The sequence below is a fragment of the Equus caballus genome, chromosome 9, assembly GCF_041296265.1.
Source record: "Equus caballus isolate H_3958 breed thoroughbred chromosome 9, TB-T2T, whole genome shotgun sequence".
In the NCBI taxonomy this organism is placed as follows: domain Eukaryota; kingdom Metazoa; phylum Chordata; class Mammalia; order Perissodactyla; family Equidae; genus Equus; species Equus caballus.
Genome location: NC_091692.1, coordinates 89,664,242 through 89,669,655, shown reverse-complemented (window position 1 = coordinate 89,669,655; position 5,414 = coordinate 89,664,242). Strand labels below are relative to the sequence as shown.

Sequence of the window (5,414 nt, the reverse complement as noted above, 5' to 3'; positions counted from 1 at the left end):
CCCCCTGGGATAGAGTCCCCATCACCAGACAAGCAGTGGCACATCTGGCTGCAGAGTCTCACCTTAGTGTGTTCTTTCTCAGGCAATTCTTGGAACTAACTGTCATGGGTTGCGTTCTCCAGGAAGCGGATTCAGATGGAAATTTGAATGCAGGAAATTTACTCAAGGGTGATCTTGTAAGACAGAAGGGAAGGACATTGAGGAGAGCCCAAAACAGACCTAAACCAGCCCACAAGAACCTCTGGAGCTGAGAGGGAGATTCAGAGATGTCCCTGGTACAGGAAGAGGGCCCCTTCCCATACAAGTGGAATGACTGCTAGTGAGGCAGTGTCCGAAGGGAGCTGACACCAGCTGAGGGGGAGAGGTTTTCAATCCCCGATGGGACGTCTGGGCAGTACATCACAGAGCCTGCCCCACGTGGCTCCTCCTCTGTGGGCCTGGCACTGCTCGCTCTGCACTTCACTCCAAGGGCGACCCAGGATGGAGTGTACCAGAATGGACAGCTTACTCCACCAAGCCGATCAGTTACTCTTTTCTGAGTAATTTGGAAGTGGCGGTAAGTGGGAGTTGAGACAGAAAGTCAGCCTCTGTGGCTGGCTGGGTCTCTGAAACACACCAACCAGGAAGTCGTGAGACAGCCAGGTTCTGCCCCATGATTGCAGAGGAGGGCAAGCCGACAGAGGAAGGAAAGAACAAAATAGAAAGCAGGCAGAAGTAGAAATAAGAGTTAGAAGCCTGAGGTCCTCTGGTCTCCACTTCCAAACCTTCTCTGGAATTCAGCTAGCTCCACGACCTCAGGCTCTGTAAGACTGTATCCTGTAACATGCTAGTTCCGATTTGTTTCTATCATGTGCTCCCCAAAGACCTAAGTACATATTAAGAACAAAATAAACCTCAGCTAGCCCCCTTTCCTTCTGTTGAGGAGAGTGCTTCTTCCAAGCAGCAGTTGTTGCTTTGCTATTGTTGTTGTGTTGTTTTCATTGGCTTGTTGTCTCTCCACCTTCCTCTTTCCTGTAATAATACCCCTCTCCTCGATGTGTGTGTCTCTGATGGAGAACCCTTTCAAGCACTTGGATGTCCATCAAGCTACGTTGTCTGGTTCTCCTCTTTGTCTCCGTGTTCATTCAGCCTCTCTCTCCAGGGGAGACCATGTGCCAGAGGGACAAACCCATGGCATTTGGAGTAAGCAGAAGTGGGTTTGAATCCCTACTGCACGACTCACAAGCAATTTGACCTTGGTCAGATCCCTCAAATAACAAAACCGCAGTGATTGCAGCTGTATAATAGTGGTAATTACAGCCCTCTTGTAAGTTGGTAGGAGAGAAAGAACCAATATTTGCGAAGTGCCTAGCAGGGTCTCAGAGAAGGGTTATTATCCACGTAATTATAATCATCTCTATTCAAATAGCTTAGGCAATCTTGTGCCCCCTTGCATAAGTCATGGCCCTTTCCATTACAAAAGACAGACCCTCCCCTTGCCCATTAAAATATCTTCAATAAATCAAGGATTTTTTTTTGGCACACAAGACTCAGGGATGACAGGATCCAGGGTTTCAAACAGGTCCTCAGGACCCAGTTTCCCTCTTTTCTTGGCTGGCATTCCTCTCTTACAGCCACTTTCTTAGGCATCCACCTCTGAGCAATTCTGGCAGAGAAAAGAGACACTTTCAGCCATCAGTTCCAGGAAATGTCTTTGCCCGTCTTCAAACCACTCCCTCTTACCAGGGGGATTGGCTTTGGACTGAGGCTATGGATGGAGTCAACCCCATCAGACCATAGAGAAGGGCAGAGGGAAAGGCGGAGTTTTCCAGGAGACTCTGAGCACTCCACCAGAAGAAAGGAGAAGGTGCACGCAGGACAACTCACGTCCACTCTGCCTCTTGCTGAAGCTTTCTTGCTTCTTTTTTCTCAGTAGTGTTTTCTTCTTTGAGTGGTTGGTGAGCCAACCATTTATCACAGAGTCCTTCCACTTGCACGGTAGAGAGGGTAACTCACTCATCTGTGGTTTCCACATCCTTCTGGAACTCTGGTCCTGGGTGGAAATCTAACCAGCACTCGGGTCTCCAGTACTCTTTCAAGTGACCCTGTGGAGGGAAGAATTGCTCTTGGTAACTGTGAGACCAGCATTTTCACCCACGTGGTCTTGCCAAGACAGATGAGGAACCCTGGCCCATAAAACGCCAGCGACCTAGCCAAATTGGGCGTGTCAGTTTTTACTAGACTGCTTCATCCTTGGCCACGGTTTGATCAACAACATATTAGATCCCAATCATTCCAGGAATGTCAGTCTCCCTACATGTTCCTCAGTAAAGATGGAGACAAGAACTCTCAGCCACTCTCCTCCACCTTTGTCTTTGCAGAATTCCTCTACAGGGACGTGAAAGGTTAGAGTCCAGAGCATTTATGGAAATCATCAAATCCAACTATGAAAAAAGAAAATAAAAGCTTGAAGTTGTTAAGGGGCTTTCCAAAAGTCAAAGAGCTCATAAACATCAGAGGATGGATTTAAATAAAGGACTATTGGACTTCTAGAGAAGCGTGTAATATGGATGAGAAGGTAAACTCCAGGAAACAATGAATTTAGGGTGGCAGAGCTCAACTGATAAGCAATAAAGCTCAGTTTCAAATCTCCCTCTCCCACCGACTGGTGAGGGGACCTTGTCTTCCATCACATGCCCCTAATTCTCTCTTGCCCTCCTATTCCTTGCAGTGTACAGCTTTTTGTTCCCCCCGCCCCCCAACCCCAGAAAGGACTGGAGATCTTGACAATCTACTCATACCGCTAGGAATCACAGGGTGATTTTGCCTGGACCACCCCAGAAAATAGCAAGACAAGGAAACCAAGGTCTTAGCGTCTGAGACAGACATGGATTAAGCTGAAACTAGAGACTCGTGGCCTCACTCTGCTGTTAACATCAGCATTCCATTGTCATTCTCTACACTACCCCCTGGGTCTGGCACAAAACCAAACAGAGGATGAAGCCAGCCTTAAACACACTGAAGCTTTCTTCACTCCCCTTAAGAGTTCCAGTTACTTAAGATTTAAGGAGGAAGAAATCTAGAGCCCTCGGGATTAAAGAAGGGAAATGCAGTTGGAATGAATCCACTCTTGGGTTCACCCATCTACTGCTCGCATCTCCTCCATCATGGCAGAATTTGGGGAGAAGTTCACCACACCCACCTCCTTCTTCCTGAGCACACAAACTATATGCCCCAGATTCTTTGAATCCGAGTCGTATGCGTAGTTCTGAGCCATGGAGTATGCATATCCACAATCTATACCATTTCCAAGCCTGTCTTGTCAAACTTCCCACACAATTCTTTCTGTTTCTTCCCTCTGACCATGTAGCGGACGGATGCAGAAGGTTGAGAAGGGGATTCCAAGGCACCAGAGGGGCTCTGAGGGTCTGGGGACATCCAAGTCCCCAATTGAAAGGCACTTGGGTTACTGAGTCACCCAGCTTAACCTCATTTGACTTTATGTCAAGGGAAAACAAATTTCAATTGTGTTAAGCCACTGAAATTTGGAGTTGTTTGTTATAATGACTAACATTAATTATCCTGACTCACACAGCCACCCAACCTAAGGGTGTGTTTAGAAAATGAGATTCATCCCCGTGACAGCACAGTTCATTGACACCAAGAGAAGAAGCCAAAGAGAAGCTGGAGGAAGACACCCAGAAATAAACCCTGGCCTGTGAATCCATGTGAACTGACTGAATTCTCTCCTCTGTGGATGTTGGGACAAGTGGCCACGGATCAGAAGTCATGGCTTCAGATCAGTCATGCCCTCTGAATGCCTCTCAACTCATGCACTGTTCTCCAGCCTCTCTGCCACTTCCTGTAACAGGCCCCATCATCATTTGCCTGGACTATGGCAATAGTGTCCCGCCTGGTCTCCCTGCCTCCAGTCTTCCTCTCTTCTCCTTTCTTCACATAGCAGCCATTGTGAGCTTTCCACAATTCACCTACAGTCAAGTTAAAGCCTGTCCATGCTTTGCTTTGCAAATAGGATAAAGATAATATCTAAACTCAGCCGTGGGTGACCTGACCCTTACCTTCTTCTCTAGCCACCACTCCCCTAACACACACACACACACACACACGCACACACGCACACACTCCCTCCACTCACGCTCAGTTTCTTCCTGTTCTTTATGGATGCCATGTTTTCCTTGTCTCTGGACATTCGTTTGTTCCTTTCCCATTGGCCTTAGACACTATTTCATCTCTTTCCCCTTCCCTCTTCTTTCTCCTCAACTCACTGACTTTCTCAGAGCTCCCCTTAGAAGATACCTCTTCCGTGCCTTGCCCTGCTCCCCACTGGTTTGGGTGCTCCTCGAATGTGCTGTCCTGGCACTCTGACGCAAGGTGAGTCCGTCCTAGTCTTCAGGTGCCTGATGCTTATGCATAACATTTGAGCCAATAGCAAGACACTTGTCCCCTCTGGGCTGCAATCAGCACCACAGTAAAGGGCACTTCAATCTGCTGGAAGGATTGATTAAAAATAATCTCACTCGCATTGCATCTGTTGGGTTCCAGCTTTGTTCCAGGTGCTATGCTAGGATTTAGCCAGATCATCTCATTTGATCTTCAAAACAGCCCTGTAAGGTCAGTATTATTACCTTCACTTTACAGATGCAGAAGTTGAGGCCCAAACGAGGTAAGTGACTTGCCCAAGGACACACAACTGTTGTGTGACAGAGTCAGGGCTTCGAATGCAGGTTGCAAATCCAGGTCTTTCTGATGCAGTGTGTGAATGGGACAGTAGGGAGAGAAAACATTTAAACTGATAGAGATACTAGTTACCGGCATGGACCTATTTCCTTACATTTCTGTGATTACCTGTCTGTCTCCATCTACTAAGGTAGGAGGGCATGACTCCTTACCAAGTAGTGAGAAAGTACACTCATTCATTGTAGGAACCCTAACATCTGCCTGGCGCTTGGCATGAATCAGGTACTTTTAAAAAATAGATTAAATGAGGGGCTGGCCCCGTGGCCGAGTGGTTAAGTTCGCGCGCTCCGCTGCAGGCGGCCCAGTGTTTCGTTAGTTCGAATCCTGGGCGCGGACATGGCACTGCTCATCAGACCACGCTGAGGCAGCGTCCCACATGCCACAACTAGAAGAACCCACAACGAAGAATGCACAACTATGTACCGGGGGGCTTTGGGGAGAAAAAGGAAAAAAATAAAATCTTTAAAAAAAAAAAAATAGATTAAATGAATGAAAGGGGAGCAGAGAGGATAAGCGGGAGGAACGAGGAGGGGAAGGGAAGGTGGCCAGGAGCCTGACTCCCGAGGAAGGACACAGACTTGGTGGGGCGACAGGCCTAACAAGATTCTGACCCCTGTTATCCATCCGATCTTGTTTCTCAGCCATGGCACTCGTGGGTAAGGCTGTTGTTTCTGTGC

General features: G+C 47.8%; 1 long non-coding RNA gene across 1 annotated transcript; it reads left to right on the top strand.

The window, feature by feature from the left end:
- Positions 1 to 329: 329 nt before the first annotated feature.
- LOC138915647 (uncharacterized) lies at positions 330 to 2,536 on the top strand. The gene is made up of 2 exons (XR_011421743.1): positions 330 to 556; positions 2,361 to 2,536. It is a non-coding gene; the product is annotated as an uncharacterized lncRNA (long non-coding RNA).
- Positions 2,537 to 5,414: the final 2,878 nt, after the last annotated feature.